This window comes from Tubulanus polymorphus, chromosome 3, assembly GCF_964204645.1.
Source record: "Tubulanus polymorphus chromosome 3, tnTubPoly1.2, whole genome shotgun sequence".
Taxonomy (NCBI): domain Eukaryota; kingdom Metazoa; phylum Nemertea; class Palaeonemertea; order Tubulaniformes; family Tubulanidae; genus Tubulanus; species Tubulanus polymorphus.
In genome coordinates, this window is record NC_134027.1 from 9,227,457 (window position 1) to 9,253,325 (window position 25,869).

Here is a 25,869-nt window from a genome sequence, read left to right on the forward strand (position 1 = left end):
TAAATTGGTGATAGAATTTCGTACTATATAAAACTCGTGTTCGGCTGGAAGTATTTGCTTTGTCATTTCAACTGCCGATTCAATAAGCAGAACTCTCATGTTCGGTTTACTGAGTGATTAAGAAATTGTCGCGCATGCTGTGCGCAAACGCCAATGGTGTTTATCAGTGAAGTGTTCACCTTATTACTCGAATCAACATGGTGCTCGATATCCGAAACAGGGTCTAATTCGCTGGTTAGCGCTTCAAGATTTGAAAAGTCAGGAACAATGGAAATCAACTCCTCATTATAGTATTTGACACGGTTTTGATCTTAGGATTCATCGACTTTTTCTATATACAGGGAACAGAATATTCATTAGGGTGGTATGTATGGTGTGGCAAGACATTTCAATCGAGCTGAGCTTTTTTTCAACCACTTGATTATAGACTTTTCAAAGAAAGTCTCAATGCATTTAGCATAGAAAATGAGAAATAAAGATAAAATGTCATGAAGGGTTGGAATTTTCAGGAATGCAAAATCCCATAAGCGAACGCCAGATCGAATGGCCGTTGTAACCTTTGTCAGGCTGAGCAGATCGAATATTGAACATTTTTTATGCGTAAGATCATATTTTCCAATATCATACTTCTAATCGATCTTTGAATGGCTTCCCTTCAATGAAAGCGGGTTTTGACTAATGTTTCTGCTGAGACGATCAAAAGAGATTCGACCAAAACAGATCGACTTTGTTGTCACCAACGTATTTGGTATTTTTGAAGGCGCAATCGCGTAGACGCCCTTTGGTTTCTCGGTAAATAAAATAAATTTTCCACCGTTAGAATTAAAAAAATATTCTCGTCTTATCAAAGGGTAAATAATATTGTGAATAATCGATTATACCTTTCTTCATGGCATTTCAGGACTTTTTATCAGTTTTAATTTATCGAAGATGAAAATAATACGGAATTGATCTATCTGTCAGCTTGGGTAAAATAAAAGGTATAAAGACGTGACATTAAAGTGTGTTCGATGCGTCCGATTGGGATGGCTCCATTCTATGATGATCAAATGCCAAAATTCTTCATCTTACAAGTTGATAAATCGAGTTGTAAAGGTCAAAGGTTTAAGTGCGCACGTCTTATGTGTGGAAGGATTAATGATGTTTTCAGACGAAAGCAAAATATTCAAATCGATTTGATCGTTTCTACGGAGCCCTGAAAGTAACATGGCGAATAATGTGTTTTTTTCGTTCGAAAGCAAACCATTAGTTTGAATCTGTTGAAACGACATGTTAAGGTGTGGGCAATGCGTACAGCGTCTTATATCCGAGTGTACAAAATTCTTAATTTTCGACCGTAATAAAATCTTCTATCTTGCAGTCCAATATCTGATCGCTGATTGTCAAGCCGTGCTGAAAATAATCACATTTCGTTGCGTTTCCGACAGCAATCAGCGCTTCACACGTAGAAAATAGTCAGTCAAGGGTACATCCACGGGTAGTCTTTTTGAAGGTGATATGAATTAATAGATGCGCCGCACATCGGGATTCATATGTGCACCGAAATAAAACACACCTACGGGTTCTATGTCTCATATTCGCTCGTCGTCGCTGGGAAACAGTTTAGACGGGCACCAAAGACCAACTTTTTGGCACTTGCGTTCAACAGAGATACCATATGGACAAATTTGGTATCATTCGAAAGCTTTGCATCTTGGCTTCGGGAATTGATATCCATTTCCATGGAAACTGGTGCAATTTCCATAGAAACGGATACCAAGGCAACCAATACCTAATTTGATTTCATAGATAGAAATCCTTTAAAAAGTATGTAGCTCCTAAACCAAGGTCCTAAGTAGCCCGCTATTACACTAATTTTAGGTTTTCGTGTATGGGCTTTCATTTGGTAACATTTTTTTTTATTTTGTCGGTCCCTATACAAGAAACTGGGGTAGTGGGCTTAAATCTCAAAGAAGTCAATGAATGAATCGAATCAATCATGTCACTTTCTATGTGCTGATACTTTGAACGATTCGTGTCTGCAATGAAGCAGGGGGTCGGGTCTTTATTTCGAGGTTTATTGTTTGTGGTATCTCTGTTGAACGGAACTTAATTTCTAGAGGACTTTTTTGTACTTTGGTGCCCGTCTAGTTGTTTTGTCCTTAAATCAACGCATACGCCATTCAAATAAAAAGAAGACAGGACTGAAAGCAATATTGGCTGAGCGACAGTATAGCTAATGCCAAGGCCTCAAAATCTCAGAATGATAAAAAATCAACGTTATTGTAAGCACGTTGTGAAAACAACAAGTTTGAAAACAACTGAAAAGTTGACTCAGTGAGTTCAACTGGTTGTTTTCAAAAATATCGGTATAGGATATTTCATATTTTGTAAAATACATTGCGACCATATGTATATATCTTTTTACTCAATCAGGCACCTTCATACCTTAGTGAACTACTACATATCCATTACCCTGCACGACTAACCAGACGTTCTTCAGAAATCCGATTCATTGACCCTTTTTATCGCGCAGAGTCTGATGGAATAGTTGGCCAAAACATTCATCATTTGAGGTTTTTAAATCATCGGCTAAACTAATTCTATATCTGAAACTGTGTCAGTTTTATCTATTGTTGAGATTGTTTTTATTGTAAAGCGCTTTTTAGAAATGAATTATCATCATCATCATCATCATCATCATCATCATCATCATCATCATCATCATCATCATCATCATCATCATCATCATCATCATCATCATCATCATCATCATCATCATCATTATTATTATCATTATTATTAGTATTATCATCTCGTCTGGATGAATGCTGTCTTTCTAATATATGAAGAGAACAGTGATTATGATCGACTTTCCAATTTTCTATATTTCATTACGACGAGCATTCGTCGTGTTTTCCTTTGAGTGGACGTTTTTCTGTACTGTCATTATTTCCTTCCAAATGTAAACGAGCTAACTCTGTCCACGATTCTTGATTTATGTATACGTTAATGTGTGAGCGGCAGCAGACGGGCGAGATTAATGGCGAAATATCACGAACGTGCGTGACCCTCCGGAAGCCTATCGGCGCAAGGTGTGAACCCCGAAATACGTCTTTTCAAAACCGTAGAGATTTGTATAAGTATGGTTTATTTACTAAGTAGCTTTGAGGCCTTGCATCAATCTTGGTCCTCCTGACAACGAAGGCATGCAATTACCTTCGCAACGACAGACAATTGTCTCAACTATATACCATAGTGCAAACGGGCTAGGAGATCTACTCGCAGACAAGTGAAAAAATGCAAATCTGGTAAATTCCTTAACTCTCTAGAAACCCATGAATTCTTCATTACTTTTATTGGATCTACACGTACGAGGACATATCGATGAGGAGCTTTGGAACATCTAGAAAACTCTTATCATCTTTCTCATCGTCCAAATTGACTGGGGATTAGTTTATTTCAGCTGCCCGCTTTCCACCTGCAGTTTGAAGATATAAGAACATAACTAATCGTAATATCCTAGATATTTTTAGGGAGTGCAGTAAAGAGCGTACATACAACAATAATCGGAAAACCTGATTGAAATGTAAGAAAATGATGTACGTACCACGAGAAAACTCTAAATCCTCGAAACCATAATTGCAATGATTTTGTCAATATTCTTCTCGCTATAAGGCGTTAACAGTCCTAGCTACGCATACACTCTGTCGATGCAACCTTCTGGCCACGCGTCTAAGTCTTAGTAATTACATAAAGTAAATCAACGGTAATCTATAAAACACTATAGCAATTTAGCAAACGAAACAGTCGCGCGTATGGATTCGTCGAATTGAAATGTCACTAAAATGTCAATCCGAAAAGTGGCTCTAGTCGAAATTAGTCTAGTATGAAAATCATTAACTTGGGAAATGCTAAAATACACATTTTTATTTCTTTGAATAATTTCAAAGATAATTACTTTGGCGGTTTGGAACGGAATCTTCAATCAACACTATTGAAATTGAACGCGATTTAACACAAATAACCACCGGGATTAGGCGAGCTGCCACTAGTGTCAGGTTTTATCAATAAGTAATTTACGACAGTAATACAGTCATAATCCCGGCACCTGGAGCACGATAAACAGCAACATTTTGTGTCTTCCTCGATTCCGGCGTTATTAGTTATACCAAATACAGAATTAGTATTACTTACTGCTAAATCCTCGACGTGTCTGAATAAGACGTCTCTTAATGATGTTTATGTGAAGGAAACTCAAAGTCGTAACAAATCGGGTGAACATTTGAACTTTTTTCGAAAACTATTACGTAATTGCTTTTAACGCCCATTTGATGAGAATTTATTGCTGCTTCTAAACGATTGTTTATATTCATCGTTACCACTGCTTGAAGTAAAACCACCAAAAATAACAAAGAATAGATAACTAGAAAATCAACCTGAAAGTTTTTCTGGTGCAAGATAACATATACTATGTATTGCTTAATATTGTGGCGACAATAGATGATATGATACAAATAATGTATATTTATCAATAAATTTAATTGGAATTTTCATACTTCAACAATTGAATTGAATTGATTTGAATTACAAAATCAACGCCTATTTTCACAACTGCTACTTTGAAAATAAGTCAAAAACAGAATCTAGAAAGAGCGTATCACATCGCAATATAAGCGTCAGTTTCCTCAGACCAGAGGACAATTTTGACGAAGCAAAACACGACGTCACACGTGAATTCACGCCATACGCCTCTCAAAAGAACTCGCGACTATCGGTTCTTCATTTGACTGAATGTTCTCTTGTGTGTTCTATCGTAATAAATCTTAAACGATTGCACGCCGAATACCAATCGAATGAACGTTATCGCATACGCGAATTGCCGTTTCAAAGTGCTATTAAGTTCAAGGAATTTAAATACTAAGCTAGTCATACGGCGAAGTGTTACGCGTTTCTCTGTTGATTAAACTCCGTTGATTTTCTCGGTACGGCCTTCAAAACCATGAATCGTTGTCAGCGTGTGTTGCACAGTATCAACCCGATTATTGAGAATAAAGAATATCTTCAGTATATTAACCATGCTTCGCGATTCAAATGCTTCGTCTCGTTATCGAAAAAGATGATCGATTTTGTTTACGTGACTTCGTAAATGTCGTAAGTAAATCGATTCGACGAGACTACTTGTCTATATCAACATGTTTCCGAAGTTCCACGAGTGACCTAAATGTGGTGATTCCATTTCTTGTTATTTTGTAATGTCTACTAGTTATACTCCCCCAACGACGATACTACCCTCGGTGGTACTAAATAGCAGGTTTATTATTACTTAACTTCTATATTTGCTTGTAATGATGATACGAAAAATTTAGGGCGTCTCCTCGGGTTACCCGTGTTTATTATGTTCGTATAATGATTATGATGGATGATAGACGAGGTTTGATTATTTATCTCTCACCCGAGACTCTTGCCATCATAACCAACAACATAGATTTCAGTTATTCGGAATATCTTTGATATTTTTGATTAGCTTCGGTGGGTAAAACGAATTCGTTTATTCAGTACAAGATTGCAGTAACGCAACAGCTTAGCATCAACGAATGGATTTGCGAACTTACTAATTACATAGTTTAAATGTTACCGGTGGAACATTGTGTACAACGAGCTTGCCGGCAATCACCCAGCTATCCCACCAGGCTAATAACCACGCAAAAAATATACCGCGAACACAGATCCAACCAAAACTGGAATAAGACGATCGATATTGGTATGCAATTATTTCAAAAATTGCATCCGCAAATTCAGGAAGAAAAACCGAGGCCAATTTCAATAGAAAACTCCGCACATGTCCATCAAGTGCTCCTCTCTTATTTCATATTTGATAAATATCAATAGTTATTTTCGAAAGGATGTGCACTACGTCATCAATGTATCGGGGCTAGACTGGTTGCAATTCAATGCAATTCAATATCGACATACTCAAATCCAAGATAACTTTATTGATCCTCAGTATTATACAATTTATATTTTGTTATTGATTGTCAATAATAAGCAATATACGCGTTATTTTTTGAGGCGTCAATAAACTTTCGAATTAAATTTCTTGTTAGGTTCCCGGATCAAGATATAATCGTTTACGAGCCTCCACGATGCATACTAGGTTTACCTGTCTATTCGATGTTCGGTAAATGGTTCTCATTGATATATCACAATTGATTCGTTTCAGAGAAAAGTCGATTCGATATCAATTGAAATGACAAACTAAGCGCACCTTGCAACAAATATAATCCTCGATTGCCACGGTAGCGTTGCAGGTTCCGCATTCGAATTCTATAAAAGATCGAATCGTCGGCAGTTAATTTTCAACAGACGGACAACGTGACATTTTCACGAAAACAACTTCAAGACATGATATCAACTGAATGCTGGTTCGTGATAGACATCACGCAGTGATATTTTTTATGTCGTAAGCTTTGGGCGAGTGGACGATATTTTTGATGATTTGATGCGACCTCGATCGCGATGGTATCAACAGCAGTTTTGTTGACAACTTTGCCGCGAATTTCATCCGACCGATGCTTCGTTGGAGATGTGACCGGAGGGCCAATCGGGTCGACGTGTCGCACGCGATCGTTCACCCGCTGTTAGATTAATTGGCGATGGTCTATCCAGCAGACAAATTAACGCCACGAGAAGACAGTGGGGGTGAGACAAATTCAATGTAGAAGATTTATCATTAAGACACAAAGTTGTCTTACATTTACAGCAAGTGACACTAATGTGTTTAAAGAAGTCGATGGTTTCTTGCTTTGAAAACTGTCGGATGGCTAATGCCGACAAATCCAGAAAACGGATTTTGTGGCTTTGTGACCGACGTGTCGGAACGACGTGACAAGATGGCTCCGGCAGACTGTGTATGATTGACATTCGGGGAAAATGTCGAGGAAAGTTTGAAACTTATCCCAGTTGTCGTGTTCTCAAAAGATCTATGCGTTTGTGATAAGTATTCATTTCGCGTTAAGATGGCGTAAAGCGGTACATTATCACTGATTTAATGTTAGTCGCCTTTTCTCCCAGAAAGATATTGCTCGATATCGACGAACGATTTTAATACCAAACAAAAAAGCAAAGAATGAGCTCTTAAATTGCATTTATTGTTGTTTTCGTATTTTCATAACATTTGATGACTGCAAAAATCCATGTTGATGAAACGCAATGATTACCATTACTAGAATAGGGTAGTTTCCAGTTACCAGACGCCATTTTGAGGCGGCCCAGAGGGTCCCGTATTGTTGGACAGATTCTAAATTTTTTTACAATAAAACTTTCAGCGCGATTTTTTGGTGTCCCTTTTGTCACAAAAATCTAAGTTACGTATCGTTAAAAAGGGGACCATTTATATTTTCTGATGGTGTTCATTTTCATTTCTCTCGGTTGCAACAATCGGACACAGTTATGGACGACAATAGATCGCGCTAAAGGCTTTAAATGTAAAAAAAAATTGTTAAAATCTGTCCAACAATGCGAGACCCTCGGGGCCGCCTCAAAATGGTGGCTGGAAACTGGAAACTATAAGTATCCATTATCGTATCGTATCAATATGTAACCGTTTCACCTCGGGGCACGGGCACAGCTTAACGAATTGATGGATGCGGGGATATCAAATTCTGAATTTCATAAACTGTTGAATTTAGATTCCATTTTGACGTACGCACATTTCTGAAAATGTAATGTTGAAGTGTAAATGCCAGCGTAAGAATCCTCCCGGGGAAAAGAATATGTACTCGGCATGCGCATCACGCTAGTACAAATGAACTTAATCAACAGGCGTAAATAACAACCGAGTTGTCTTTCACAGCGAACCACAATGTAAGATGAACCTTATTACTACAGGAAAAATGCTACTTTCTCTCCTTCTCTGTTACACTCGGGATTGTATATATTATTTGATTTTGTATATACATTCCGGCAGCCGATGAATCGTATCTCCCTTCCGTTTGTCGTAGTTATACTTAATTTTGTGATATCAGGTGTCTCTGCAGAATGTGATTAAACTGACGTAGGATGGAAATAGTTTAGTCATTTTGTGGCGGATTGATAATTAGTCCACCGAGGCTTTTAATAACGCATGTCGGCGAGATCTCGAAAAATAATGTACATATTATAATCAGGATGATTACGTATTACCAAAATAATTGAAAATCATAATCGTTAGTACAACATTAGAATTTCAATTTATGATTACATTTGTGCCGGTATAGGCCTTTCACCTTGAATGAATGATTTATGACTGGCATGTTCCGTATATAAAGGCCATGGAGGAGTTCAAGGAGTTTGAATAGAACAATCGTAATGTCCAAAGTCAGATTTTCGAACAGTAAAACCAAGTTCATTTTATATGAATTATTCACCGCGCAACCGGTGTTGACGTGGCTTTTCCGTCTGGTTTTGGGGTATTTCGGTGACTTTCCTTCATACACCATGGCCGTTATTAACTTCACCGCAGTCCACGCGAAAGCGCGGCCTTCTCTTTAATAGGATACCGAGAAAATGAATATACTTCAAAGCGAAAATTAATCATTTCCGTTGTCATCAAAACCGGCTTCCATTCACCATGACATCAACGATGAACGTGGGTTCTAAGGCTTCTATTATAGTTCAACGTTGATTCAACGTTGAACGTTGATTCGTTTTCCTCTAAAGTGTAGACAGCAATCTAACGGATCTACGTGCGCGCGTTGACGATGGATTTCTAGTTTTCAAATGTTTTCAAGTGACGTTTTTAATGAGAAGCGTTTTAAAACGAACATTTTGTCTGGCAGATTTCAAAGAAAACAACAGCGGCGGCATTGCTGCAATGTTTGACGTTCGCACTATGCAATTTAATCATCGCTGATTCGGCGAACAATGAGCTTTTCATTCTTCGAAAATCAAATGATTCTACCGAAAATAATAATTGGAAACTTTCTCCGATGTTTTTTACATTCGATAAACTATTTTTGCGTATTTTCTATAGTCAACATGGAAGTCGTTAAAGATACTTTTAAGATATGCAATTCGATGGTTTTTTGGTTCAGGTTGTTGTTTCAGGCAATCTCGATGACGATGTCTAATGATCCAGGCGAACTTCGGTTTTCGTAGCTAGTCGACTAGAGGTCGGAACTAATTTCCATTTCAATGTTCCAATTTTCTTGACCTCTCAAGAGCTTTTGACATCCTGAACCACAAAAGTCTACTTAGAAAGCTCGAACACTGCGGTATATTCAAGGAACAGCCTTAAATTGTAATAACCGAACGCACTATAGTTCGGTCGTAAACTATTTTAACTATAGGTCCGAACTACAGCGACCGTGCCCAATCCCTCGGTCGACTATTTCCAGACCGGTCCGACTAACTGGCATTCGGTTTTACTTTTAACCGATACAAAAAAGACACGAACACAACATGGTAGAAGGCTTCGGAAAACCTTTGCTAGTCATTAAGAACCCATCTATGTGAAAAGGGAAAGTGGATGAAACTGTACTTTACTAAACATTAAAGGTAGAATATGATTTCATCAACCATCCATACGGATAAGACATCTGAACTTTTGGCCATTGGCTTTCTAGATAGGCATAGTTCACCAACGTTATTGATCAGACGTCTCACTATATTAAACTCAAACAAATACTCTGTTTCGCTGCTAACGCTGTGTTGACTTTGACTTTTCGCACGAAAGAACAAATTATATGAATGCCAAAGCGCAAGTCCTTCAATGTCAAAGCGATCCACGTCACATAAACCCTGGCCGATTACAGAATTACATCATCTTTACTGTATTTACCTCGTATTTATTTACCTTGTACAATATTCTATCGTCAAAGGAAACAGCGCAAAAAAACAATGTTTCTTTTTTCGCGAAACCATTAAAAAATGTGGAGTTTAAGATGTTTTTGTGCGGAGTTTCTAGAGCTTTGGAATAACATACCGAGGTTGCGCAATGCGTAATACAAAATGACAGTTATCCAAACACACGACCTTAGCCTGTCGAAGATGCTTTATTCATTGCGACTTCCATTTTCACAGCCTTTCGATGTTAACGGAAGCTTGAGAAACACGATATGTGCAACAAATCATTTATCAGACATCACAGGCAGAGCTCGTTTGCAAAATCATCCACCATTATCACGTTACATATCGCATGAGTCCATGCAGTAAAAGCCAAAAATGACAAAATCAACGGTACGATATTGGAGATACTGATCTGGTAAATGCGCTCTTCGAGATATCTGTGCAACGAGACCGTTGTTGTATCCGTCGGAACTTTTTTAAGCGTAACGAAAGACGCACAAAAACGTACTTAATTTACTAGTGGTCTCTCGGTGTCGTGTGGAGAGAGACGCAAATATCAGTCTCATTTGTCAACATCGATCGACCGCTGTTGTATTCATCTCTAATTACAAACATCGTCTGTCAAAACAACGAATCTCTTACCGCCATCGATTGGCCGCCAACGACCTTGAAATGAACGGCAGAAAAATCGACAAAATTTACAATCGAAGATGTATGGCAAAAAGAATGCTGCGTGATCGGTATTCTACCCTTGAGCCGTTATGATACGTACATTGGAATAATTGTATTGCTTTGGAATGATTAATTAGTGGCCGTTTCACCCCGGCGATAACGTGTTTTCAATTGACTTCAAGTCGTTCCCTCTCTTCCTCTTCCTCGTCTTTATTTTACTCTCTCTCCTCCCTCTTTCTAGAAACTCCCTGTCGATAGCACTTAATACCCGGATGCCTAAAAACCATTAATAATCCATCAGCACTGCTCTAGGTAGGAATTTGAATGCGATAATCTTTTTCTATAATGACATTTCTATTTACGTGACGCGATTTCTATAACGGGGGGATCGTATTGCGTGTACAACATTGTTGAGAAAAACGATGAAATTTGATAACGTTCTCAATCACAGATTCAAGAAATTCTACGTATGAGATCGAGTGGGCTCACTATCAGTTTTCCAGCGCTCTATTTTAGTACAACATTTTGCACTTTTCACTTCGTATGGTAAATCGATTGGATGATGAAATAATTTCAGCTAATGGTGATATTGAGGTGGATTAGAAATGTATCCAGTTTAGTGCACTAGAAAGAGACCAATAGGCGCGGATTCAGACAGTAGTACAAAGAGCCACATGTTACCGTCGTGAAAGTTTCGTGCCCTTGAACTTACTTGGTGATTGCACATAAACCATGACATTTTCGAAGTTTTGGGGTTTTTCGTGGATTATGCCCTTAAAATAATGTTTTGCTACACTCTACAGTTGATCTTAGAACTTCCCATGACCAACACAAATGATAGCGGAAATGTCGATAGATGGATATCAGAATTTCCTATTCTCTTACTCAAATAAATATATTATAATCTTTGACTGCAGTATCTCTTCACTGCAGCCGATTCCCGTGAACGCTTTTCGATCAACTCAGATTCGCATCGCGTAAACTCTAATTAAACAGTGTCTTCGCTGAGATTCAATTAGATGTCTAGATGCTTTAAAAAGCTCATGTTCTATCGAGTGGAATTACGGAGATAAGACTTTACGCGAGACTCAGTCGCATTGTCGAAGACGAAGGTCAAATAGCGTTAAGAGCTTCGTCGTTTGCTTTTCGACACGTCACATGAACGGCACGGCCTATCGAATTAGAGGTCTAAACCGAAACATTAGCCGCGATCACACGAGCATTTTTGGCCCGCGTCAAATTTGGCCCGACCAAAAATGTCGGACCAGACCCGAGCCAAATGTTAGCACAGGTCAAAAATCATTGCGTGTGAATTGCAACTGGTTCCGGAACTGACTCACTTCGTTTTGTTTAAACATTGTTTAGTAGTGAGTGCTCTCTAATTTGACTTGGGCAAACTTGACTCGGGCCTCATCTGCGCCAAATCGTCGCTGTGATCGCGGCTATTGCATTCATTCAATCTGCATCGCGGTGCAAAATGATCTCGATTGCTAGTTATCTTTGTCACGTCACATCGGCGTCTGTTTTTCTCGATTCACTTGTACAATATGCGGTAATCATTAACAACTACTCGGACCTTTTTCGCTGCCTCCCCCGGTGCACAGTTAATTACGCTTACTATGAGCGAACGATTTTGAAAACATTCCGAGATACATTTCACATCGAGACATGACGAACCGGAAATTAAACTGCTTTTTTTCTTATATCGACGAAATCATTCTCTTTCGCTGTAGCTTATATGTCGGTTTTTAGAGAGTGGGATTATCAGGCTTTTATGAAAATAATTATCGCGGCGCACTCTTCATCGCCAAAGGTCACGCTGAATTGGTGTCAGCAATGTCCTTGGGAACTTCAAGATTCGCCGAGAAACAGACCAGAAAACATCGTTAAGTCAGTCGAGAATAGCGAGAGTTGCCGGCGACAATGGTCGAGTGTCATGTTAAATGTCAGGCACCAAACACAGGAAGCCGATGTCAGCGCCGATTTCCATAATGACAGCGGCGGCTAATCCAAAAGCAGTAGCCTCGCATCGTCGTTGATTACAGAGATAAGCAGATAAGTGCTAACTGGGCTGTCGAAGTACTGAACGAACGTACATGTCTGCATACCGACAACAACTACTAGTCACTAAGCGTAAATCGTGTGACGAATGTGAATGGCCAGTCAGAGGTATTGACGATGATAAGACCGAAACGCAGTCGATTGACGATGGATCATTCGAAATCGAGCGGGTATTTATCATTCGACTCTTGTAAGTGCTTCGAGCGAAGAACCGTGTCGGCTGTTTTTTTTTAAAGAATAATCATACCAAGTTCCATGCCAGCCTGTTCTGATCACTATGATCTTATGGTCGTCCCAGGAGAAGGGGTATAAATTTGAGTATCAAGTCTATACTTAGAGATAACGGCTGGCCGCCGCCATGCCGTCAACGCCACTACAACCCAACAACCTTTTTTTTGTCCTAATACGGAATCTTGGAGACTTTGATTTTTTTTCAATTCTACCTTCCAGCCATATTTATCTGCACGCCGTTGTAGTAAGGCACATAAAAGTTCGCTATACTGCATGACAGGAGCAGAAAATCAGCCATAATACTCTGCATGTTAAGGAAGGCCTAGAGCAGAAATTAACGCCATGATGGTGGCTGATTTGGGCCATAAACGCACAATTTCTGTATGCAAATGAGGGCGCTAGAATGTCAGGAAGCCGAAACTTCGAAAAACGGCGAATTTTCTGCGAAAACCGATTTCGGTGCGCTAAAATTGCATCCAATAGTTTTTCGTTCGTAATCAATGATGGACTTTTCGTGTCTGTCTAAATGCGCAGGTGGCGGAGAGATTTCTACACCTTTCTGAACTTGCAGATAAATATGGCTGACTTTTCAGCGTCTTTCTGAACGTTCGACGGATTAATATCGCCGATTCTTCTGCGCCTATGAATATGGTGGACATCGCTGCTCTTTTCTAATCGCACAAATAAACGTGGCTGGAAAAATGATAACAAAAGATAAATCAATGTTCTCAGGACGCCGCCGTATATATCTCCCGTTGAGGGCGGTATTAATTCATCACAAGCGCGACAAAAATCCATATTTTCACTCATATTATATTTTCATATGCCGAATTATTCATCACTTGCGACGCCACGATCACGTTACACTTTTGCCAGTCCAGGCTCTACATTTTCATTTTCTTATTCGAGACATTCGCACCTTCTTCATCTACCAAAAAATAATCTCGAATATTTTTGTATATATAACTATACACACATACGTATATATATATATCAATATGTAGATATATATGATAACAAAAAGCACATAACTCTTCAAGATTGTGTCTTTGTTGCCTAGAAACTACATCTCAATGCAGTAAATTTGCTAGCTTCGCATCAGGACTTTAATTGCTTGGAAATTGCAGCAAAAAGCAGATTTCAAAATTTTCGAATGCCCTTTTTATTTCAAAATGACAAAAGTTGTACTACCCTCGACAGTGGTCCCTGGACCCGCCCCTGCCAGATGAAGATTGCCGATGCGGGCCGTGGACGTCATCGGCGCAAGACAGTAGGCACTACTTTATCATTATTAGTCGTGGCCATTACAAGCCTTGATACGATCGTTATTTCAGAGAAGATAATTACTTTTTGAGATTCCATATATTATTTCGATTGAGTTTGTTCGATATGAGGTGCACTATAAAACTAAATCCCGTCGGTGTTTTTTATTATCACGCTCGGAAACTTTCGGGAGTATGGCAATTAATCACATGTCTGTGGCGGCCGCTAGCTACTAAAGAGATTCCAATCAAACACACATACATATATGTATATAAATATATATAGATTTACTCCGAAATTGATAGCACTGATGAGGTTTTTGTCTCGTTGACGACGAGAGAATGGAGTTATTACTTACGAACTGGTGACATCAAGATGAATAAAGTCATCGAAAGACCCGAGGGGCTATCATACATCGAATTTGTGACTTGATGAACGCAATGGATGTCGAGCGATTGTCTGTTTCTTACTTCACGATCGTAAGTACTCCATGATTCTATTTATTATAGAATTGTGAAGATTCATCCAGGCTCCTTCATATGGCTGAAACATTTTGACTTATTTTCACTGGATAATAAATAGCTTAATTTACCGGAGCTTACATCTATAGTTCTTTAGACTTGTTCGCCAACTGGGAATTCTTCTGATGACATCATTCTTGAGTCAGAATCCCAGAATGATGTCATCAGAGGAAACCCCGTTGACGAATAAGTCTAGAAATCTAAATGAAAGTCCAGTAAGTTAAGATTATCCAGTGAAAAATAAGTCTAAATGGTTCAACTCCATTTATCATCGTAAATGAAATACAAATAATACTAAGTACGTGTTTGATACTGATTAGATATTAAACGTTGTTGTCAGGTTGGCAAAAATCTAGGCCTCGTGCAACCTGGAGTAATAACGCGGTTGTTTACATCGATCCCGGACGCAGTCGGAACTTAATGAAAGACCAGCATCGGATGTAAGCGTTTTAAACCGCGAATGGAGGTGAAATGATTTATCGCCAAGTCTGCGATTGCTTCCTTCGCAAACTTCCATATCAAATTTTAATGCGGACAAATAGGCCTAAAGTCGGTAATTGAGGAGTCGAAAGACTACACTCGCCGTGATCCATCAATTTATTGACGATGTCTCCGGGCTTGCTAGAGAACGACGATGTTGTTAATATGAGAAAATAATGTCATAATCCGAGTAAGAACAATTTACCGGCGAACTCCGCCGTGGTTGATAAGACTAAGAACGTCAAATGCTCCACGCAGGCTCAACAGTATACGTTGACTTCAAATTTCGAGAATATCGAGAATATCGCTCTAAATCATTATCCGGATAATAAATTGGTATAGATTACAATCAACAAAATAATGCGCTTGTAGCCTAGTCTAATCTTCTTAAGTCTTGTCCGTAAAACGGTCTTTTGTGTTCCGTGAAACCCCGTCCTCGAAAAAAGCAAAGCCAGATATTATCATATTTTTTGTCTAAAGAGTATAGTCGATGCTATATATTATGCTTGCGGCACTTTCTTATAAAATGATTTCATTGGCTGTTTGATTAGCTATTCTGCAAAAAAAGGAAACGAATATAGATTTATGATTAATGTCCAATACAAATCAATTATTTACCAATCGATTAGCACTTCCGTTCTTACAAATACCTACGTATCTAGGACACTTGGGATGTGGAATATGTTCTCGTTAACCTCGTCGACAATATTCGAATGTCGTGCGCGCGCTTTTTGTCAATAAGAAGCAGACTCATCGAACAGAGAACCATCCAAAATCGCCACTCAATAGCCATTTCCTCACATCACGTGTTTTTCTGATTAAATTCATGGGTGGTGCTACTCGTTATAAAAGCCGGCAAATGCGGAAAACAGTTTCAATTTTCTGAATCGTGCGATTTTTAATGTTGACATCCCTTGTAGACGTATAGACGTTCGCTAATCAAGATAGCACCATAATTGCTGTTCATGTCCATAAACTCGGTCGTGGCTCCAGGGCTTTTATGTTTTATGAACCCGGTCTATGGAATTCAATTCCCCAGTAAATAAGGGAATGTCCATTAGTTCATTGTTTTAAATCCGAACTTTTAAACTTATCTCTTTAAATTGGCTTATTTTCAAACTTCGTTTGCTGATTGTGTCGCTTGTTTTTAAATATCTTCTATTTTCATAGTTTCTAAGTTTTCACAGTATTTCCGGGAAAAAAACAGTGCTTATCCGACAATGATTAGATAAAAATCACGTCGTCTGAAATCTTAATGATTTTCAGCTCCAAAATGGCATGAAACAGTTCCGACTGGCGACACAGCAGACGTGTCGTATTGATCGTGGCGGCCGAATCTGATAATTGAATCGTTTGCGCTTAATTGAAAACTCTTCTCTGCGAGTGTCGCAAAACGAAATGAGTTAGCAAATTCTAAAAAAATGATTTCATTCTAATTCTACTAGAATGGCGAAAGGTAAATATTCCCGATTCTAGCGTGCGACGGTTGTTATCACGCTAACGCTGTGCATATAAAGTGAATCGTCGAGAATCCACATGTCGATTTTGCGTGATTAAATTCAAAAGATCCGAATAATATCTTACACACGAATTGTGTGAACGGCGAATTGTTTGTCATACGCTCCTCTTCGCTAATGGTTGTGAAGATAATGAACTCGAACGCCTAGTACGTCTAAGAGTAATGAATTTTTCACATATCAAAAATCAATAGATTCTAAGAGCGTCGGACTAGCATGAAATACATTATATAGAGAATCACACTAGTATAACAAAAGATGAAGTCCGAAACGTTTCATTAAACGTATGATTCATTCGACATTTCGACTTTTCGGGAACTTTTCGGACTTCATCTTTCGTCATGTCAGTGTGCCATTCTCTAAATATGGTCACAACACAGACATAGTTTATCATCAATGGTGAAATACATTGATATTCTTACCCAATCGTCTCTGTTACTTATTGTTTTAGGTTCAGTAACGGTATAATCGAAAAATTGATCCAAAATTCAGAGATACAAATATGAATATTTAGGTGTATGGTAAAAAGTCTCTATTTTCTGTTCTATTTACTAAAAAGATTCCATGAACCAATTATAGAACTATATATAAGCGTATGAAAACATGGAACGAGCCATGTTGGCTGTTCCCAATACGGAGCCATGTTGGCTGTTCCCAATACGGAGCAATGTTGGCTGTTTCCAATTGGCTGCTGGGAACGGCCAATTATGATAAAGATAAGAAAAACAATTCTAAGCGATTTTGAGATGGTATTTTCGATATTTGAAAATATATTGATATGCTAAAAGTATATCAAAAGCAGATTACAGAATTTAAAGGTTATTACTATTTTAATCGATAATTGTGTACGCAAAATATCATCAAACGTGTGTGAATGGCGTAACGAATAATCATACAGCACTTAAAAATGTATAATTTGGTAGCACGAAGATTAATCGATGAAACCGAACGGCTAATATTCTTTTATACGCTATTCATCGCGCGCTAATATCCGTATTTATCCCGAAAATGTTCGACGCATAGGAGATTCCCGACCGGGCGTAATTGACGAAATACACACATTTTTTGCGTAATACGTATATGAATTAAGCGGACAAGAGTAGCAGCGCGAGAGATGGAAAAAAAGAAACAACTGTCATCGATGAAATTTATTGATTACGCAATTAATCACATCTGTTACGGTCTAGTCTAGTCTGTGTCTGCGTGTGGTAATCAAAATGTGACGTATAGCACCGCTTCAAACGTCAAATACTGCGCAGTATGAATCTCCTTTGATTGAATTGATTTCGTATATTTTCTTAATGGCAATTGACGGTCGTGATATTCAAAGTAATTTAGACGTTATCGTCGCTGAATATTTGCCATTCCGCTGTCGTTGCGCTAATCATTCGGGGACTGGTGTAATAGACCGGTATTAACTTTTTTACCAGGGGCTAACTCAATTGAAAATGAATTCAGGAGTTAACCCTCAGGTTAAAATCAATATCTATCTATAAATAAACTTCTATTCTATACTATTACTATACTATACTATACTATACTATTCTATAAAACGGGCGCAGAAGTATTCAACCCGTCGACTTTTAAGTCCTTCGGACCCCTGGCTATTTCAGTTCGAAAAGACATTTAATCGGAAGGCCCGGATAGATAGACCTATATCGAACATTCAAGAAAACTAACTTAAAGGTTAATTGAAGCCTTGAGAAATAACACATATATTGCGTTATATTGTCGATAACAAATGATATCTAGTATTGAGGATCAATGAAGTTATTTTGGATATGATTATATCGATAATTGAATTGAATTGACCGGTAACCAGTCAAGACTCGATATTGATGACGTAGTCCACATCTTTTCAAAAATGATTATTGAAATTCATAAATAATGAAATAAGAAATTTGAAATATTGGTGACATAGTGCGCATCGACTCGCACAGAATCCCTTGAACAACGCATACCAGGTATCAATGTATAGAAACATTTTGTAACAGTTTTTACGGCTTCAAAAAGGTGGGATGTGGAAGAGTGAGGGGTAGGTAAGATAGAGTTATGATAAGATATGATGCGTAATGAAACATTGTGAGTTACATCTTGGCTTTTCAAGTTGCATCTACGTAAAGAATCAAACGAAACTTTTTCAAAGAAGAACCAATTTCCTTTTCTTTTGATATCGATGGCTTGAACGGTTATTTTCATCGGTTAAACTCCCCGGCGTTAAATTGCAGCCCGTGTCATATTGATTTACTGAAGACTTTTACTTTTAGACACGAAATTGAATTTGCTTTCATGTCGGCAAATTTCAAGTGCATTTTTACCGGCGTGCGGCGCCGAAAACTCTAGAAAGATTTACCCATTGATCGCATCCGGGTGATCGATTAGAAAACGTACACAAAAGAAGCTAATTGCGAATACGCATGAGTTACCCAATAAATAACAGTTGATGCCTTTACGTAATTATTGCGTAAACGCGCAATCATTTTGGTCAATGATTAGTCTGTTAAGAATTTTTTCTATACTGAAGACTAGATCTTTCCTATCCTAATAGAGAAATCTTGGTCATCGCATCTAAGCAGTAAACTATACATCACCGCCCGTTCCCCATCGACTCTAAAGGTGCTATCAACTTATAACAGTATTTTCGCACGCTATTCGAACATTTTCGAGCTTCGCGTTGATTGAAAAGCGCTTGAAATTGAGAAATTACAATAAATCTTTTAACTTACGACGAGATTTTACTGGTAGTTTATCCGACGAAGCCTCTGTTAGCTATACGACACAGATTGCTTTAAACGTAGTCCACGCGAATCGTGTCTCAGCCAGCGCGACGTCGACGACCACACGACCGTGCTATAAACAGTTGCCAAGGAAAACGTTTACCTCTAAATGAAGCTAGCCGAGCAGCTTCGCGGCGACGCAAACGTTACGTCACGTGACTATACGAGGCGTTTTTGCTTATTTCGCCGACATTCAGCGCTTTCCTTAAATGTTATCATCAGCAATTTAAGTGATGTTGAAGATGAAATGATATTTGTATAATACTCTGTATAGTAAATCCGTACTACATAGATCGTATCTCTTTAATCCCTATATTCGTGTACATTCATGGAAACTGTACCGCAGAATTATCAATCCATGATTTCGGCAATCATATTTAATCTCATTGTTGACCCAGATTTATTCCATGGAAAATTCATTTAGGAAATTGAGACCAGCTCTTTTTTATAATCTTGGAGTAATCATTTGACGAATGACTACTCGAAGCTATAACCCTAACTTTGTTTATCGTGGCCAAATCATATAAAACGCATTCCGAAAATACAAGCTCAGTTTTGCCTACGACACTTCTGGACCAGGAATTTCTCGTTACAAACGTATTCACCCAGCGTGGACTAATCTTTCGAAGAAAACAGGTTACCAATTTTCGGTGTCTCCATCGCCGACCAATATGTAGAATACATGGAAACCTCATTAGGAACAAAACTAGAGACAAAATATAATGTTTTGGATTATTCTGATGGACATTTACAAGAAAACAGAAAAATGACGGATAATTATAGAAAAATATCTAGTTACAGTTTTAGTCAAAGGTTTTTCTATCAGCTTTTTTAGGTGTTTTAGCATCAACAAAAAGCAAAACATTTGGGACAATAAAAGCAGGAATATCTGTAATCGACGATTTGAATTTCCGAATTCCCAGGATGAAATCCAGGTCCCAGGATGAAATGCTGATGAGGGACGAAGCAACAATGCTTGAAACGATTAATCTTAAAACGGATTTTCAGCAATAATGCTGGCATGTAGAAATTCAAATGGTGGTTACCGCTAAAAGGAAAACTATGTAGAATTCATTCACTTTTTTAAGTAGTGACAACTGTGTAAAGTGTTTTCCGCGCAATGATTATTCCACTCAAAATGTCTTACTATTTCGGTCGACTTTTATCCTCGATAACGTTCTGAAAAACGAGCCGGGTCATGCGTATAGATTCTGAGACAAAATCGTGACAGTCATCTTAAGGAGGAACTATAAGAAATTCGAATGGCGTCGGGGCTAACGAGCGAAGCTTTCAGCCCGTTGTTCATTAGACAGATATCCCATATTCTGTACACGGGGGTGTCGCGATATATTTTGTATTCCAATCAGTAAGGCGCTTGAACCTTATGCTCTTTCTTTCAATCGGTAGCGAATTCGACTTCTTTCTGAGTACGGATGTTATTGCCCTACATAATAAAGACGTCGAACAGTATGTTCAGCAAATATTCATGGCAGACATTGATTTATGAGGCGCTGGACACTAACACGAAATCGTTGTCCATCCGGGCTCCACATGAAATTTTGATTCGTCGAACCTGCTAAGGGAGTCTAGTGGAGATGTTATCTAATCGAGACGTTGATCGTTCAAACAATTTTGCCTATTTTCACAATTGATTGATTGGTTGATAATATGTCATGATAAACCTGCATTCAAGACTACGTTTTTGCAGAATCAGTAAATTCCAGTGATAGGTACAAATCTATGGTGGCTGATTCGGGATACACTTAAAACAATTTCTGTACGCGGCTAGAGGCACGATAAAAAAATTAATCGGTCCATTTTTAGTTGGTTTGGTTTTCTTGTGCGAGAAACTATTCGGTCAAATCCACTGGAGAAGTCAAATATAACATTTGCCCCCAACCCCCCACCACCCCCCCCCCCATCATCAAAACAACGATGGTGCTCACTAGATGATGAATAGTCAGGCCATAACGAATGAATACATCGCATTAGACTTTTTTCCGTTGTTTAAACCAAGAATGCGGTGCGAGAATAAACTAATTTACAAACAAAGGAAGCCCACCATTTCAGAATTTAAGTAATCCCACTATTTGCAAAATATCGACCGTACAATGAGCAATGGATTAGAAAAAAATGCGGAAATTATTTTGATTATCATTCAATGGCAATGCTTAACGTCCCGGGTCGATGAACAGACAAATGATGTATATTTAAAGGTCGACAGCGTGGAAAAAACCGTCTGCAAAATCTAACCATGCGCAATCCCAAAACGTCCATCGAAACGTCGACCGTTCATGCGTGTAATGGGCAAATGGAATCGTAACATCAAATCGAATTGAAATCCCCGCACGGATTTTCACGCTGATGAACGGAGTTTGAATGTTACACACGTCAGAAAATGTTTTACTCACTCGCGTTTGATGACGAGCTTCCTATGAAATCGCTAAACCGCGCAAGCTGTCAATTCTCAAACGTTGTTGCCACCGTCACTGAATTCCTCCTGTCGAAGTTCGTCAGATACGGCTCATTCAGAAACACATCGTCTGTTCGCAGTCGATGTATCACCAGAGTAGGTCTACCCATGGCATCGTCGATTGAGAGAGTCTATATGGCAAACCCGATCAGATAATTGAACAAACACTTTTCATGAGAATTTCTGAAACATGTCCTATGAAATGGAGTAGTTGATTAATAATAGGTTTATCTTACGTCCTAAATTACAACTTTTATGCCATAAGTATGGTGGCTGATTCGGGCCATCACGTAAATTCCTGATATGCAAACGAGGGCGCCAGAACGCAAAAACGAAAAAACGTAGAATTCTCCTTAAGAAAATCCATTTTTAACGGGTATCCTGATTTGGCGCACCTAAACAAAGAATCATTGCCAAAAAAGTTCGTTTTGGCGTTCTGGCGCCCTCATTTGCATATCAGGAAATGTTCGATATGGCCCGAATCAGCCACCATACATAAGAGTAATTAGTGTATATGAAAATGAAAAGTCGGCTTGCGTATTCACGGCTAAGCAGCATTCCAGAAAACGAAATATAGATATTTCCAGGAAGAAAATATGGAAATAGCCATGTTCCGAACTCAACATCGCGAATAACATGTTCGTTTCTATAGTACGATACGGCGCCGTATTCGACGATGAATTAACCGGATGTTTTGATACTATGCGTTATGGTCACAAACGTCGGTTAAAAAGGAACATGAAACGAGTTCGACACGGCATGACGTATTCATTAACGCACCTTTCTGCTTTGCCGGCTAAATGGCTGAAATTGCCGCCGCGTCCACGATCTCAGCGTGTACTTTGTCAATGAAAACGATACAAATTTTTTCGTAACCAATACGAAAAGGAAGCAGTTTGGTGAGCGGCGTACCCTTTGGGGGTCTGTGCGTTCACGCGCTTTTTGCAACGTTTTTCCAACTGACAGCGGCGCGATTAAAACCAATTATCCTTGCAACCAGCGAATAGTACCGATGACCCATGTGGTTCCTCAAGTCACTTAGTTCCTGTCACGCATGGACTGATTTCGAGCCAGAATTCAACTGAACAACTGCGGGGTAATGAAGCTGATGAAACGTATCTCTGTGCTGTGAGAAAAGAATTATGAATAACAAAGCAGCGATAAAGAGTTCCTGCAAATTGGCTAAAGTTATTAACTGAGATTACAGGCTTTTTACTATATTAACCCTTAGTGGAAAGAATATGAACTAATCTTACAGGGCCTCTAGCGTTATTAGATAAAAGTACCTGTGTACCGTGTTTTATTTGTGTTCCGTTGATTTAAAATATATTAACATTTGTCGAATGCACTACCAAGTTTGAAAAAAATATACTAATTTTGAAAGTCAGTGAAGTCTTCTTGGTAAGGAGTATCTAGATTACAAATGCAGATATCAATCTTTTAAGATTCTTGTGTGGAAGAAAAAAATAAATGATGGGAATAATGGTTATAATGGGAATAACATTAGTGTTTCTAAACTCTTACAATCGATGTGTAATCTGGGGTATTACAAGATATGTGTTCGTGGTTATTATTCGACCGTAGACAGTACATTCCTTCTACCGATTGGTGGTTTGTGTCCATTAACTTACATTGCGTCTTGTCGCTCAGCATTGCTTGTACTGAATGTACGTTGACTTCGCGGACGCGTGTCCTAAAAACCAGCCAGTAATTGGAAAACTTAATGACAATAGTTCTAATCAATCTCATACGGCTTGGCATTGAAATTACGATAAAAAGAATTCTGCTACGACAGCTATGAAATGCGCAGAAGATTGTCCCTTTGAATTTGTCGCTGGTCGCCCAACAGATTCCAACTACCATTGGACACTCAAGGCTGATGCATTGGTTTATCCGTTTGATGAGGAATTAGCGAAGCACTAAAGAAAAACACTTAATGTCCAAAAAAACGAATGCATAACGTGAGCTGACGATAAGACTGCGCATCTGTAATCGCATTTTAGAACAGAATCAGACACTGACTGATAAGCCGTTGAGTCCTCTGAAGGTTGATCTTTTCTATCCTCAGGAGGCAACGAGTATACCGAACTTTTCTGCTAATGGCGGAAATATGCTTACATAAATCCGCATTTATGTCCATAGCTTTTTAGGTCTAGGGCCGATTTTGCCATGAGTGTTGAATTGGATAATTGTAGTACGTCTGACGCCTTTCGGCTACAATCCGACGATAAGACGCACGGTTATCAAGGCGGATCCGGAGGGGTTGAAACCCCCTTTACTGACAAAGTGCCCTATTAGAAATCACAGGGGAAAGATTTCACCCGACACTGATCTAATATGAAAGTCAAAAGTACTGCTAAGAGCAGTAATATGCACTAAAATTGCATCAAAATGTACGTATATTTTCAAATTTTCTTGGCGAGGACCCCCAGGCCCCTCTGCAAGCATATCACGCCCACGGCGCTCGCCAGGATGGCTGCCACGACTACAAAGTTCCCTTTCCATATGAGGTGAACCCTGTATCTTTCAGCCTCGATCCGCCAAATGAATATTGCGTTTTTAAGAATCGTTTCTAGTTGCAGTAAACATTGGGCATTACACAGCGCATACAACATTTAGTGAATATTTGTGTGTCAGTTTTCAATGTATTTTTGAGAACAAAAACTAGCAAGAAAATCTAAATGACGAGCTTGCTCACTTTTGAAATCCTAATAAACACCCGTTAATCTTCATTCTTTTAGGATACCACAAACATATAAATATTTCATGTTCACTTCTTTTTATCTTCGTATCTTCTTTTCCCGTGTATTACTGGTACCATAAATGATTCATATCTTACTTGCCTGTTTCGTTCAAGATTAAAGTAATAAAAGGCTTTGGAAATGGCTTATTGTTCGTCAGTGCATGGAAGATATTTCGGGCAACAGTTTCTGCTCGTCAACATTTGATCGGATTTTACCAAATATGAAAGACTCATCAACGTCTATGAAGCTAATTTGCGCTTATAGCGGAAACTCACGATTTCACGAACAAAATCAGTAAGCCCGTTTGAAAAACCCTATGATACACCGAGCGAACTCATTTTGACGTACACATGATACTTCCCGGTCTTCCAACTGATGAATCTTCTAAGGTGTGGCAAAAAATTGGTTAATCACGATTTTCTATCGGATAACGAAATACGCGCGCCGCGTTACGAAGCCCTTGGAGAGCTTCCATTATTTCGACGCGTTACATTAATTAGAAATGACGCGCGCTTTCATAAAACAGGCAGTATGTGTCGCAAAATTAGAAAATTGCACTCTTTATCGGCGAGTTTGACGCATGAGTGACAGGCGAACGGTAATCTCGCGTCACTGCGTCATCTATAGTTTACTATCATTGAGTAGCGAATTTCATTTGATGGTCGCATGCCAGCGTCTCATTCCAATCATGGCAGAGCATTGTGGCCACATGATATTTTTCTTAAGTCGATGTTTTGAATTTGAAACTCGAAATTTCGACTTTTTCATAAAATGTAAAATTCACACTATGGCACAACGAGATCAGTTTTGTCGTTCTCTCTTCAAGTTAGGTTTAAATAATGCCGAAATACGATACTGCCTTCAAGCACGATAACGTCATTCTAAGTGACCGAACAATTCGTCGAAAGGGTGCAAAGTTTCGAAATTTCGAGATTAAAAGTCGAAATTTTGAGTATAGTAAGTCGAAATTTCGATTTTCGAAGTCGAAATTTCTACAATGAATAAATTTTCATGTGGCCGCAATTCACTTCCGTAGGTTCTCGTCCTTATCAACCCTAGAATCTGTTCGACAGGGATGGTGCCACTTATCCTTACGCCTATGATCTGATCTAAGCAGTTAAATGCCATTATCTTTTTGCAGAAAACCGTGCAAAGAGTTAAGAACCTACGTGTTGGAGCTTCAGATAGGAGTGGCATTTGCAATGTAGGTGTACCCCGTTATTCGCTTCTGTATAATGATGGTTCATGTCGATAATTATACCATCCTCGAACAGCGGGGACACGTCAAATAATGGATAATTTCCGATGCAAAAATGAGCAATA

At 38.7% G+C, this 25,869-nt stretch overlaps 1 long non-coding RNA gene across 1 annotated transcript; it reads right to left on the bottom strand.

Moving 5' to 3' along the window:
• Nucleotides 1–3,239: 3,239 nt before the first annotated feature.
• Nucleotides 3,240–19,415, bottom strand: LOC141902903 (uncharacterized). The gene is made up of 3 exons (XR_012618975.1): nt 19,279–19,415; nt 3,590–3,720; nt 3,240–3,460 (listed from the first exon to the last, which is right to left on the bottom strand). It is a non-coding gene; the product is annotated as an uncharacterized LOC141902903 (long non-coding RNA).
• Nucleotides 19,416–25,869: the final 6,454 nt, after the last annotated feature.